This window comes from Plutella xylostella, chromosome 3 (genome assembly GCF_932276165.1).
Source record: "Plutella xylostella chromosome 3, ilPluXylo3.1, whole genome shotgun sequence".
NCBI lineage: Eukaryota > Metazoa > Arthropoda > Insecta > Lepidoptera > Plutellidae > Plutella > Plutella xylostella.
In genome coordinates this window covers 1,046,071-1,061,303 of record NC_063983.1, presented here as the reverse complement: position 1 = coordinate 1,061,303, position 15,233 = coordinate 1,046,071, and the positions used below count along the sequence as shown (strand labels likewise).

General features: G+C 36.1%; 1 protein-coding gene across 7 annotated transcripts in view; it reads left to right on the top strand.

Moving 5' to 3' along the window:
* The window catches only part of LOC105390866 (potassium voltage-gated channel protein Shaw), an 82,503-nt gene that overhangs the window by 6,681 nt on the left and 60,589 nt on the right, over positions 1-15,233 (top strand). The window lies entirely within an intron of this gene.

The following is a 15,233-nucleotide window of genomic DNA, read 5'->3' as shown; positions in this document are numbered from 1 at the left end:
AAGGAGTACGACTTTATGGCTTTTAATAACTACCTACGTGTGCAGCTTGAATAAAAATATGATAAAGCCTTGTTTAAAAGATAAGAGTAAGCTCTGACCTAGCACGCTCATATGAGTACAGCAATAATTAATATAGAATACATTATTATTTACGAAAAATCACTGTGATCATAGCATTATGCCGGGTCAGAACCCTTTTACTTATATGATAAATACACATGTTGCTTATCTATATATCTGCGAGATTCCCATATACAGACGACCGAATGGCGTAGTGGTTAGTGACCTGACTACTGAGCCGATGGTCCCGGATTCGATTCCCGGCTGGAGCAGATATTTGTTTAAACACAGATATTTGTTCTCGGGTCATGGATGTGCCCGTAAAATGGCAATAGGCCCGCCCCCTATTACATTGGGACTAACATAACACTCTGGCGAAAAGTGGGTGCAGCAATGCACCTCTGCCTACCCCGCAAGGAAGTACATTAGTAAAAGGCGTGAGTGCGTGTAAAAAAAAAAAACCCATATCATCCAAAAAAGTATGAATATAATTATTACTACTCAATAGACACTGAAAGTAATACATACTTCGATCAATAATGATACTCCCGATGGCCCCATTGAAGGTTACTTTACATACGGCAATACAAAGTAACAATGGCCTTCTGTCTACAAATAGTTGGTATCGATTCAATACACCGAAACAGTAGCAAGTAACATACACGATTACACGTATAGGTACCGGAAATAAACTTAAAGTCACACGCACGGAGCTTACATTCTCATGTCACAGACACAGGATGTGCGACCATTATGCTACTGTTAAACTGAATTTATATTTTACATGAAGGTCTCAGACCTCCCAAATCTCAATATCAGAAAACAAAGATGTACAAAAAGGCATACTGTAAGGAATACATAATAATATTTGATATCAACCTCATATTTCTTGGGTGATTCATAATTATCCTTACTATAATATTATAAATGCAAAAGTAACTGTGTCTGTCTATCTGTCCGTCTGTATATCTGTCTGTTACTCTTTCACGCCAAAACTACTAAACGGATTTGCATGAAATTTGGTATACAGATAGTCCAGACTATGATAAAGAACATAGGCTACTATTTATCCCTGAATTCCCACGCGATTTTTTTTTAAGGCGAAGTGAAGATCTAGGGAACAGCTAATATGTTTATAAATCAAGATTACCATCAATGAGATGATATTAATTCACAAAATAAAGCTTACAGTACTCTAACTCGCTAAGCTTTTCCATATTAATCGCATGTTATGTTTGAACAAGGCAAGGTAATCGAATTTCGTAGCTAATATTGTTTTGAAATCAAACAAATTCAGAACGGAATTAATCTAGAGAATCGTGGCTTATGAGATTGTTAATACACTGTGAAAACGCAGTATTATACTAGCCTTGTACGAATTAATAACCTCTGAATAATCCTAATCCTAACTAATATTATAAATGCAAAAGTAACTGTGTCTGTCTGTCTGTCTGTCTGTCTGTTACTATTTCACGCCAAAACTACTGAACAGATTTGAATGAAATTTGGTATACATACGGTCTAGACCCTGAGAAAGAACATATGCAATTTTTTATCCCGGAATTCCCACGGGAAAATTTTAATTTAATAATTAATAATTTATTTGCCAATATTTGGGTTACAATTAAATTAGTAAGACATATTAGTTACGTTACAAGTTGGCTATTTCAAAACTTTTTTAAGGCGAAGCGAAGCTCGCGGGAACCGCTAGTTATGATATAAATAATTATTCTATGTTTTTGTTCAAAGCTCCTGTCTTCCGTAGGATGTTGATAAAATGGGTTATTTATAATCATAATGCAAGATGATTATCGTTACTGAATGATTGTTAAATGTCAATTAGGTATTATGTGTTAATCAATAAAAAATATCATAAACTAATTAAAACTTAGTGAAATATGCCCAAGAGCCCATATCTTATTTGCGACTATTCTTATTACATCACAAATCCAAAATATCAAACAGCTACCATACTACCACCGACACAATAGCAATTAACAATCCATAAGCAACATCGCTCGCCTGTCAAACAGCTGTCACATCCACACAAGTTACGTCACAATTGACAAGCGAACGACTCTGCATAGGATTCATAATTGCAAATGTTCAGTGGTGGTAACCGTATCCAGTAGCAGTGACCACACATCATGTGTTTGTTAGTCGGACACAATATGTGTGGAAAGTCCTGAAACACAATTAGCCTCATGGACGCACTAGCTAATCGGCTATTATGACTGGAGGGATCATTGCACTAATTGCTTTTGAATTTGCTATTCCATTTTGGCATTGTGAGCGAAATTATTTCTTGCTATTTAGCAAACCGATAGAAATGGAGAGTGGCATGAATATGGTATGAAATATCCTTACCGAATAATACACTTTTTTACAACCCTAGTTAGATCCTCGTGTAGATTTGAGACTTGAAAAAGAAAAATAATAAAATTATACCGGTGTTTTTTACTGGTATTAATAATTTATTATGTTTTAATAGAAATCAAGAGCAATTTAAAACTAATTATTATTTTACGATATCGTTTAATTTAGCGTAAGGTACATAATTATCAACATGTGTTTTATTTAATTCTTTATGTAGGTTATTTAGTTAGTATTATGTAGGTTATTTAGTTAGTATTATAATATAGCTAACAATGTAAGTGCACAAAACAATTTAATCTTATTTCTGTCAGCTTTACAAACATAACATTCAAGTAGATAACTAGACGACAAAACGAAAGCCAGGCACACTGTTGCAAAACATAATTATAAGTGAGTTGTCTGTTCCCTTTGACGTAGAAATCTAAGACAATTTTGTAATTTGCCTTCTTCGTCTCTAGTTGTAGTGAAACAAAACGACCGCGGGCCGATTCTGCTAAATAATAATAAGACGACCAAATGGTTAGTGAGTTAGTGACCCTGACTGCTATGCTGAAAGTCCCGTAGTTGAATGCCGGCCGGGGCAGATAACTGTTTATCTGTTCTGAATTTGGTAAAAGTCTTATCAAAAGTTTATATGTTTCTGATCGCGTAGCCATCAGCCACAGTGGTGGCTACGGCGTAGCTGGCTCACGTAGGCTGGCTAGCTACGGCGCGGCGTAGCCAACATTACATGACCACTGTATTATATAAATGCTGAAATTTTAAAATTACTTCTATCCGCTTAAAATGTAGAGAAATTAAAAAAAAAACATACGTATAAGACGTCGCTGTAATCTGATACATCCCATCCAACTTTCAACACCCTTTTTCATATCTTAAAAACAATATTGAACAAAATGTTCCTTCTATACGTATAACCTGTGAAAATCCTGTTACCAATATTCAGCACACATAATCCTATGCCTAAATTAATACAACCAATATTCCACCTTACACAGTCAAGATAAGATTGAATTCACGATTCCATGTGTCGTATTTCGTTATTGGGCAAATGTTATGTGGTTTAGCAATACGAACACCTCTCTCTTTGAGGCTTTTTCATATCATATTTCAAATAAGGGTTACAATATCAGGTATATTTATGTATAAAATTTTATGGAGCCTATGTATGTGTTTTTTTATTGTTTGAATATGATATCTTTTTGTCCTTTATACAATGTAAAATGATGTAGATAATAATAATAAGTAGCGTTTATTACTAGCGTCGCCAAAGTTGGTGAAGTTACAAGTATGTTTATTTAGGATTTGAGCATAGTGTTTATAACAAATTATGTCTCAAACAAATAGCTTGTTATATAAGTGCCAATTTCTCCATTGTTGGTTAGAGCATGACCAGGTATGAATGGTTGACTTTTGACTCATCTGTCAAGAATTTTATATAGAGATGACGTATAATTGATCAACCTATCCCTTGTTACGATTTAACCGACTATTGTGAAATTCGAGCTAAAGGTGATACTATTTTAAAAAAAACCTCTTGAAATAACAGCTGGTGGTGGGTTAAACCATCATTAAAGAGGAAAAATAGATGACATTGTTCAATGTACATTCCTATTTCCATTCGAAGCCGAGCAAATTCTTGGTAAAGACGACACGGAAAAGGACTAAATAAATAGCGCAATTTGTACCGTGAATACTATTTCCCTTTTTATTTCTGATTCCGTTGCCGCATTCACGTGTGGGAAAAAAGATTTTTTCAACACGTCTTGCTTGAAAAACTTTCTGCCGCAGCTGTATATTCCAAAGGTTGTCTGGTAGAGATTGCTTTAAGCAATAAGACCGCCTTTTGTTGTACTATTTTATATATAAGTTGTGAAATTGTAATGTTTTTTTAATGGTGCTAAATAAAGAGTATTCTATTCGATTCTATTATATATTTGGCTCGAAAATAACACTTTACACACATCTAAATTTCGTATTGAATCACATGTTACAAAAAAGTATGTCTAGCAACCTAACGGTGCCTTTCCATCGGAGAAAAGCTTTACTGTGATGATTTGAAATCTGAAATCCGTTCCCACCAGTTCTATGCTATGTAGACCAATAAATCTGATTGGTAGATATCAAATGCATACCTACATAGCAACAAAATCTGGTGGAAGATCACCTTAAGTCTTCATCATTAGCGGTTGGATTTTGGAGGCAAGAAATGAGAAAGACAAGCCAAAAAGTAAATATCCTTAAGGGTCGGCAATAGGCAATCGAGGGTTGGCATTGTCATAGAATTATGTAGTAAATGATGCTCTACAGCCTTGAAAAAAATCACACAGGTAGCCGAAGAGTCTAGCTAGGTGCTGAATCATTCGAATTTAAGTAAATGCTTATGGATAGCTGTAAATTAATTACGAAAAACCAGTAAATCACACTCCCGTATTGTAACAACTGTGTCGTAATTATCAAGAATTTTCATATGATTCTTATCAAATTATAAAGATAAATGCTTGGACTAGGCGCTAAATACCTTGTTTTTTAATAAACACACACCTATTTTGTGTAAATTAATCCCAAACTTGAGCAATTTTTTTCCCTCAAATCTTCATACAAATATCTATGGCGGCTTTCTGTGTTATAAAATCATAAACACAAGCGACGTTTGACTCAGTCGGCCGGTGGCCTCCAAAGAAGGGTCACGTCGGTTTAGGCGGCACTGACAGCTCGCGATCTTATTGTGTACAGACACAAAATCACTGCACATTGGTTGTCATTGCACTTTTTCAACTTTTATGACACCAACATAATTTGATTTGAAATTGAGGAAGCATAATTCTTATACTATATTCAATAAATTAAATGATAATGTTTTTTATTAGTTAAGTCCATGGTACTTCTTGATAAAATTATAATTATTAATGCCTAACTAAAACTCACTAATATAAAATTAAAATTAAACTAAAAAGAAGATGCTGGCCAGATCGCTGCCACTGTCGGGTAGGGTACCCAAGACGCTGGCCGCGTTACCCCGCTATATAGCGATGCTTAGCCTTTGTGATAGGTAAGTGCCAGCCCTAGGGTCCCTTGAGACTTCTATTAGTCTGCTGCTGATGTCTTTAAAAAGCTGACGTGCCTCCCCACGGCCCTGGGATGAGGAGCAGGAATATAGTGAATGGATCTAAGTGATGACAATACGTAGGAAGATTAGGTTAGGATTCAAAAACACAGTCTCATGGTGCTGGTTGAGGCATGGTCTCGTGAGGATCTGATGAGGGCAGTAACACGGAGGTGACTGAATTTTATTTCAAAGATTTAATAGCTAAAAGCATCGAGTTTGGGCGCGGTGGTAGCTCAGTCGGGTAAGCGCCCGCTTCTCACGCAAGAGATGCGGGTTCGAATCACGGCGCTGACATGTACCAATGAGTTCTTTTAACTTAAGTACAATGTATACCATCGCTCTAACGGTGAAGAAAAACATCGTGAGGAAACCTGCATATCTAGATTTAGCACATCTAGATATGTGAACCCACCAACCCGCAGTGGACCAGCGTGGTGGGAAATGGTTCAAGCTTAGGAAGGCAGTTTAGACCTTGGGGATATGCACAAAGGTTCCACTCGAGAGAGCCAGGTGCAGGTACTTACACCCCCACAGAGAATAGAATAGAATCGAGTTTGGGCTATTAAGTATGTTTTTCAAAGAGAGAGAGAAAGATATTTGAGGTTTCCTCTGGATTAGTTAGGTTTACTGGGTTTACTAAATTCATTCGTAACGTAAAATTGTCAATGACGGAATTTCTTCTATAGACAGTAGCCACTAATAAAAACAACGATATATGGCGTGATTTGCAAAAGTACCTATCTAGTCAACCTGCCACGGGGTGACTTCGGTGGGTAACTCAGAATATTACTAATTATATGTTATTGCATCAATAATAAAAAAATCAAGAAAATATTCAAAGTTTGCATCCTCGCTTTTCACGCACACAAATCACAAACTCATGCCTTGTTCTAGGAGCAGGGTCTACCCTGGTGCATTTCCATGACCACTTTTCATTAGCGTCCCACCGGTTTCGATGCTCAGCGGAATAGCACCATTAACCATTATTATTCTGAGACATCATCACTTCTTATTCTGAGTTACCCAACATAAAATCACGCTATCTATTGAAAACATTTTTTAAATTAGGATTTGTCTATGGTGTGGTCCCCAAATTTAAGGGTAAAAGCCAAATAATTATATTTTAACCTTTTTTATACCTATTATATTAAAAGACCTATTCAACGATACCCTACCTACACCATCAAAATAACCGGAAAAAATATCAGCCCCAATTTACTTGTATGGGAGAGGGAGTACCCCAATTTTTTTTGGGTACCCCTCATATCTATGCGAAATATCAGCTTGATATCTTTACCCGTTTCTGAGAAAAAGGGCAGTGACAGACAGTCAGTCAGACAGACGGACAACAAAGAGATCTTATAACGGTTGCTTTTTTCCTTTTGAGGTACGAAACTCTAAAAATATGAAAAAATATTATTCTGCCACCAAAAAATATACTTACAAACATACATACATACAATCAAAAACATTACTCTCCTCCTTCGGCAGTCGGGTTAAAACAAGTGAGACTGATTCTGAACTTTTGTTCTACGAGTTTTAAAAATTAACCAAAAAAAACTTTATCATAGAAACTTTGTTGACACGTGACCTTTTACCATGGAAAACGATTTTTTTTTCTTCGCGTTTTTGCAAAACTCGTAGAACTAAAGTTGTTCAGAATGACCCCTTGAGTCATCCCCTTTCGGCTTAGTATACCTTAGTATAACTTATTATCTACACTTTAATACCTGTAGTTACCTTTCTACAAGTACCTAAATACCACATTTGTTTAGAAATCTAATCGGGTTCCGAGTATGGAGAAAAGTGGCACCCCTATTAATTTCTACTCTTTCCTGGTGCCTACCAGTGTAAGTAAGAATTATACTTACTTACCCTAAAATCACCCAAAATGTACTTGAACATAATTGTCAATAAAGTTGGCGAGTAAAAGTTTATCGACCCACTGTGCAAACTAACATGTGTGCGTGTCACTGCGTGTGCTGTGTGAAGAGCATTGAAAACCCAAAATTGGCGCGGCACGTCACCCTGTAAGGGCCCTTAAGTATAAGCAGACAAAAAAACACTCGTCCTTCAATTATATTTAACTAAACGTTTTAGATTTTTATTTTACTTGCCCGTAGAATATTTTTGTAAATATCCGAGGATTGAACAATATAAAAATAGTGGAAACAATAATAAAACTATGTAGGTAATTACAGGAGGTATTATTTAACTTTAACCAACTTAAACGCATAATAATGTCTGCTCAATAACGGATAAAATTATTTTGGGGTAGAACTTAGAACTCATGAGAGTGGACCACCCAAGGTCAGAGATGAACTGCGCCAGTTCTTGTAAGAGCTAAATTCAATTTTTGAATGATAATGATCATTTTTTTTTCGTTCAAATTGTGCACAATTCCCATGACTTTTTTTTTCCGTATACTTTAGATACATCGTGTTTTTAACACGTGTCGCTTTTGGTAGAAATACAATAAAAATGTAATTTACCTTCGAGCGAAGATCATTAGGTGAAGCTCCTGAAAGATGATATATATACTCACTTCATGTTCTGTGCCTCTCACATTTACCCCACACGTGTGAACATTAGATTTATTTATAGCTGATATAATTTTTACACTTTTAGCTTTTTTATTATGTGTGAGATATCCCTACACATATTATTTGTCGACCGAACAAAAAGCTGTTTGTGATTTATGTTTGTGATTCTTAGCAATTGTGAGTCTTTGTATAATGTCTGCAACCTGCGGTAACGAATGCAGCAATTTTTTTAAAAATTAATTATAATGTTAGGGCATCCCTTTTTTATTTCATCAATATTGTAAGGGTAAAACCTATTGTTACTTTTTTTAATTCACCACTTTTTTGTTATTACATACTGTTTTAAATGTTATATTTGAGACATTTCTCTGAAGTTTCTTCCGCCCATCTCCCATTATTGATGTCAGAAATGAGTTTCTACTAAATTGAGATCAGAAAAAATGCTAACCTAAATCCCAACTCTTTACGCTAAAAGAACCTTACCACGGCCTTACCTCATAATAAGGCTTATTTCCTAAACTGCGTTATATAAAATTCATTCTTACGGAACTCAGTGGGAGGTAAATAGATAAATGGTCGGACATTTCGTCTGCCTTTTGTTTTATGCTCTTTATTTCTGTTGAAATTCACGTTTTAGCTAGAATCGTATTTTTATAATTAGGATATTCGCTAATATTTGTGATAACAAGTTTGCTTAAATTTTAGACTTTGTGTTTAACAGTTCTATTTGTATTTGTGATCTGTGCGAGCTTGTTTAGGTATACCTACTTATATATATATATATATATAGAGATCTAGTGCAAGATATTCAGATTCGTAAGTGCTTATTTGTTTCAATACAGGCGTTTTTGTATATAAAATCGCTATTCAAAAGAAAAGCAAAATAGAGAGCTGTGATTTGTTTATATAGTGCCTATACTTTAACAAACACATAACGCAATTTTATTACATATGAAGAAACTTGCCATCGTATTAATAATTGTATATCTGTAATACTATAAATTTGTTAACCTGAATATAAAACAAAAACGCTCCCATCACAAGAAACAGGACGAACGACAAATAAATTTACTCTTAATAAGAATAAGGCCATCACCGAAAAATAAGATTCATTCATAACTCAAAGCCCAAATCTATTCATAATATCCAGAGCCAACTGTTCGTGTTTCCTTCATCCTCGCTTATTCTGGTGTGCACCACATGTTAGATACATGTTATTATGCCTTTTCCGGGCAGAAATAATCATAAGATATATATTAATATTTGTACAGACAAGTAGGGTAAAACTGCCAGTTATTGGCCATCGTTAGTTACTGGCCACTATAAACATAAAAATCATAAAATAAGGAATGAGGCATCACCTGCCATCTGTGTTTTTTAATAGAACTTTGTTATCTAACTGACTTTGATTTTAGTACAATTTTTTGCCACTATGAAAAAAAGCGCCATACTATGCCGCCTTTTTCTGACAGTTGGCGGTCGGACTTCCGCGTGTACGCTTCAGAGTAACGTATTTCTTAACGAAACACATTTCTTCAAAATTGACATTATTGGTGATTGAACGCAATTTAAGTGATTTCTTTAGCATATTTATATGGTGTTAATGGTAAGTTTTATTAATATATTATAGTTTCATGCAATTACCTTTGGGAAGGTGAGTTTTTGGAGGTGGCCAATAATTGAATCAATATATTGCAAATTTTCTGTTACTGGCCGCCTATGCCAATAACTAAATAAAAATGCAAGTACTCTATTTAGATGAAAATCGACTGTTTTCACAATATTTATAAGTTGTAGTATCGTGTGTCAAAATATCACGCACTTTTATCAATTAAATTCAGTTACTGGCATAGGTGGCCAGTATTTAGTGGTGAAGTGGCCAATATCCGACCGATGTATTTTGTTACAGTGCGCAAACCATCATCAACGGGATGCCACCTAAACGAAGGCAGTATTCTTCAGATGTCTTAAATAAAGCCTTCAAATTCATAAAAGACAAGACAAGACAAGACATTTTCAGAAATTCAACAATATTTTATTGAAGGATATCGATCGACGAACCGTCTTGCCTAAAAGCTCGACGAGTTTCAGCCCCCAGAGCAAGCTGGGTTTCGAAAAGACTTTAGTACAATAGATCTACACAGTAAGGCAGATTATACAGAAGACCGAAGAGTATAATAAGCCTCTGTGTCTAGCCTTTGAAGACTATGAGAAAGCCTTCGTCTCCATCGAGACGGGCAGTTTTGGACTCCTTGGAGAGATGCTAAATCGACTGTCGCTATATCGGGGTGTTGAGGTGTCTATACAATGCTGCTACTATGACTGTCCAAGTACAGGACCACAAGAAAATACCTATCCAAAGGCAACGAGGAGTGAGACAGGGAGATGTGATATCTCAGAAACTGAAGACCGATGCATTAGAAGATGTCTTTAAGACGTTGGACTAGAACGGACACATGTCACACCTCCGCTGCGCAGAAGACATCGTAAATATGGCAGAATGTCTGCCGGAACTCAGCTGGATGCTAAGTGGCCTAAATGCTGCTTCCCAACCTGTAGGCATCCCTCAAAGCCTGAAGACAAAAGTCTAGTCAACCACTGCACCCTGCACAGTGATGACGTATGGTGCACCGATTTAAAGTGCAAATGCTATGGAGAGAGCTATATGCTTGGGGTTGCTCTGATAGATCGTATCAGAAATAGGGTTATCTGTCAAAGAACTAAGGTTACCGACATATAGCTGTCAAAATGTGTTTAGATAAAATGGCAGTCATATCTCCCGATTCTGCCGAAGAACCGATAACCGTTGGGTTAGACGAGCTCTCGTATAGAGACCACGAACAGGCCAAAGCAACGTGGGACGCCCTCCTGCCCGCTGGACCGACGATCTTAGGCGGGTAGCTGGTAGTGGCTGGATGAGGAAGGCCGAGGACGAGGACCGAGTGTTATGTTTGGGAGAGGCCTATGTCCAGCAGTGGATGAGTATTGGCTGATGATGATTCTATGACGATGAATAAAATACGCACGTACAGCGTCGGTAGATCTTGATTTGCTTGATTGGTTGTATGTAAAGTACGCAGGAACGGTGTTTATTAAGTAATTATATAATTATGTGTACAAAAAACATGTAATTGAAAATGTTATATTCCTAGTATTTTATTCTTAGAAAGTTGATTGTTTTTTTTTGTTTTTGAAGTTTAGCCGTGATTAATATTATTCTGCACCTGATTTTAATAAAGTTTTTATTAAAGGAGACCACATTATTTATATTTTTTAGAGGTTTAAATCTTTTTTATAAAATTATTTCCTGTGGCCAATAACCAGCCTATTGATGGCCGGTAAGTGATTTTTTTGGCCAATAACTGCAATTTTACACAGGTTTGCAATAATATATATATTTTTATCGGTTATAGTTTTCTAAATAAATTATTGATTTACTGCGAGGCAAAAGTAGCTTTTCTAGATTACATTCATACACCATCTGTCAATTTTGGTTTAATCTGTATGAAATAATTCAGCTTTGAAGTGGCCAATCCGCTTAGATGGCCAATAACTGGCAGTTTTACCCTAACTAAATAAATCATGAGGTTTTCTGTAAGTATTAGTATTATTCGTTCTGTGAGTTGTTGATTAAGAACAATGTTTAATGGAATATCCTCTGGAATATCCTTTTTGAAGATCTATTTATTATTCGATATTTAAGTAATTAAGATACCTGTTTTTGTTCATGGTAAAAGTTCAGTCTCAAACTTATGTTTTTAAATAAGTAATAATTTTATATTAGTCCACGTAAGGGGCCGTCTCCACGGCAAGGAAATCGAGACGATACAATTGTTGTGCCACGCATTTCTATATACTCTCATAGGAAACCCCTAATGTGAACCATTAAGGGTAAACTGAGGTTAACAAAAAAAATGGGTTGTAGAATATTATGATTACCGACCTACTAAACATTTTCCTGCTTGAAAGATAAGGGAATCACTTTGGGTAGATCAATTATTCAAGGGTGGTATTCTCGGTAAAATCAATACCGAATTGTATTGTTTTCTTGTTGGGAACGTGATCAAATCATTACTTTATTGAGAGTGAATAGATGGGATTTGTAGCAGGCAGTGTTTTTAATATACGTAAGTACCTACTAAGTTTGTCACTGAAACATAGTCTTATAAGAACGATGTGCTGAAGTATAATAATGTATTATTTTCTATTCCACTGAAAAAATAATGACACCTTATACTATATTCATTCTTATTTAGCATAAAAGGTAAACAAACTTTGTGTCTTTTTAATCAAAATACAGCGTCCGTAGTCGAGCCTCAGTGATCGTAACTGATCACTGAGGTTAAGCAACAACTGACATCGTCAGCCGTTGGATGGGTGACCAATTTCAAGTGGTGCTTGTCTGGACGCTTCCGTGCTTCGGACGGCACGTTAAGCCGTGGGTCCCGGTTGCTGCTTCGGCAGCAGTCGTTAAGCCTAGTCAGAGGGCTTCGGGCGGCTTGAAAACATCTGACAGTCGGGTTGCCCACTTACCCGACAACTCTCTCAGCACAAGCTTGCTTGTGTTGGGGTCCACCAACCCGCACTAGGCCAGCGTGGTGGCCTAGGCCTAAAACCCTTCCTTCATTGGAAGGAGACCCGTGCCCCAGCAGTGGAATCGTGATGGGTCGTGATGACAATTAAACAAATAAATTGCAGCCAAAATAAATGGTTTAGTTACGAAATCATTAATTTTTGGTTGTAAGTACCTATTTCATTTATCATTATGTTTTATTTCATAACTTAGTTTAAATGAAAATATACACTAATATTGCTCAACATTAAAATGTGCCAAGTAAGAATAAATGCATTATAGGTACGTACTTACGTTTACTCCGAAGTTAAGTGTAAGCATAAGTACTTGTCATTACTACACGGGACCTCTTTAACCTTTCCATTCCTCGCGGAACATTCGAGAATGTAGCAGAATGGAATGTGAGATTTTCTTCTAACGTTTAAAAGTTCCAAAATTGACTAATAGATGGCATCCGGCCTGTCGTTTTTTACGGGACGGAAGATGTCAAATGGTACAAAGCTGTCTTAAACTAGTTAACACTTAATATTATGCATAATATAACAGCTAGTTATTGCATATAGTTGATTCACATCCATTGGGTATTTTGTATTGGCAGAAAGAAGAGGAATCCATGCCGGCCAAAAAAATGCATTGTTGTTGAGTATGAAGTTTTACTAGCGTCATCTATAATCGGTTTTTGTCTATGGTTGTTGTCTATTGTTGAAAATCTCCCATTTTCTCGTAAAACTTCGCCCTTATTTGTTAAATTTAACACTGCAAGCAATTACAAATTTACTGCACCAAATAAAACGGTAACAGTACAAGATAGTAACAACAGGTTTACGAGTCGTAGAGCAAAATGGCCGACATTGAGGCGGTAAATATTGTGCTGTAGCAACAACGAGGTAAATGAAATGAATCGTAGTCAAAAGACAGTGAGAACAAATTAATCTTGGTTTAGGTGGACTGCCCTTACTCTTAACACGCAATGTATGTGGGATTGGTGGTCAAGAACAAACACTTTTGGATACAGTTTAAGTACCGAAGCTTTATTTTAAACTCTTTAAAATTTTATTAAATAGCAACGCGCCTAATCAGTCTTCCATCTTTTTTTTGTCTCCTTCATTCTGTCTCGCTCTTCCGGTCCTTTCACTCACTCACCTTACGTTCCTTTCTACTCAAGTCATAACGTTCCATTCTCACATCCCACACTCGGCCATCCTGAAGCAAAGGCTGCCCTCAGCCTTTCATACTTTAACAGTCATATAACGTTACAGAAAACAGTCTTATAAATTTATAGAACACAGTCTTATACAGTAATAGAAAACAGTCTTTTACAATAACAAAAACAATGATACCTTTAAACATAACATGTTAAAACATATTTTACTCTTAATAAAATAAAACAAAATTAACTTCGTGTAATATAAGTTACACTTGAACATAAAAGTTACAACATAACAGTTACTTGAACATACCTTGAACTTGTAAACCTTAAAGTTACACATCCTATTCTTATTCTAATAATACTATCCTATCATACATCAACTCAACTTATACTTTACTTGCATACTTAAATCTTTACTTCTTTCATTCATCTCTGTAAAACAACCTTACTCACCTAGACCTTCCTCCGAGTCATTAGTAGGCCATGGCTTCATGTAGTCACTACTACTACTAGTATTTATTGGACCCTCTTTTGATAAATCTATCTTTTCCACATTGTAACGGTCGTTTCGTTTCACTTTTGTTACTCGATATTATGGTCCTAGATACTTCGGCTTGAGCTTCATACTGGTACCAAATTGTGTCCTCTTTATGGCCACAATGTCACCTTCCTTATATTTATTACTTTCTTTCCTTTTCTTATTATACTGCTGTTGGTTTTCTTGTTGAACCTTTAATATTTGCTGTTTCGCTTGCTGCCGGAGGTCTTCTCTTTCTTGGTTAAAATTTTCTCTTTCTTCTTGCAATATTAAGTCGTAGATTTCTATATCTTCTTTGCATCTCATCTTTGTGCCAACAAGCAATTCAAATGGGCTGGTATTGATACTTCTTTGAAATGTGCTGTTCAGAGCCATCTGTACACGGCTTACATGCTTATACCATAGTCCTGGCTCTGCGATAGACATCTTTGTAAGAACAGCTATCAGAGTTCGGTGAACTCTCTCAACTTGTCCGTTCGCCCGTGGAACTCCAGTGGTTATCAACACATGCTGTATCTCTTCTCTTTCACAGTATTCTTTGAAGTCATGACTGGTGAAGCAGGATCCTCTGTCTGTAATATAACGACGTGGATTTCCAAATGTCTGCTGCAGAATGAGTAGCTTATCAATCGTCTCAGCACTTGTTGTTCCTTTAGTTGGAAATAGCCATACAAACTTGGTGAAACCGTCTATGACAGTTAATATGTAGTTATACTTCTTCTTAGTCTCCAGGAATGGTCCAATATGGTCACAGTGCAGAGTCTCCAATGGTAGACCGCCTTTTTCAATGCTGTTCAGAAATCCTTCCTGTTTACCTTCCTTCTTTGTAGCTAAAAGGCAGGGAATACAACCCACAATGAAATCCTCAATCTTCTTGTTAACAT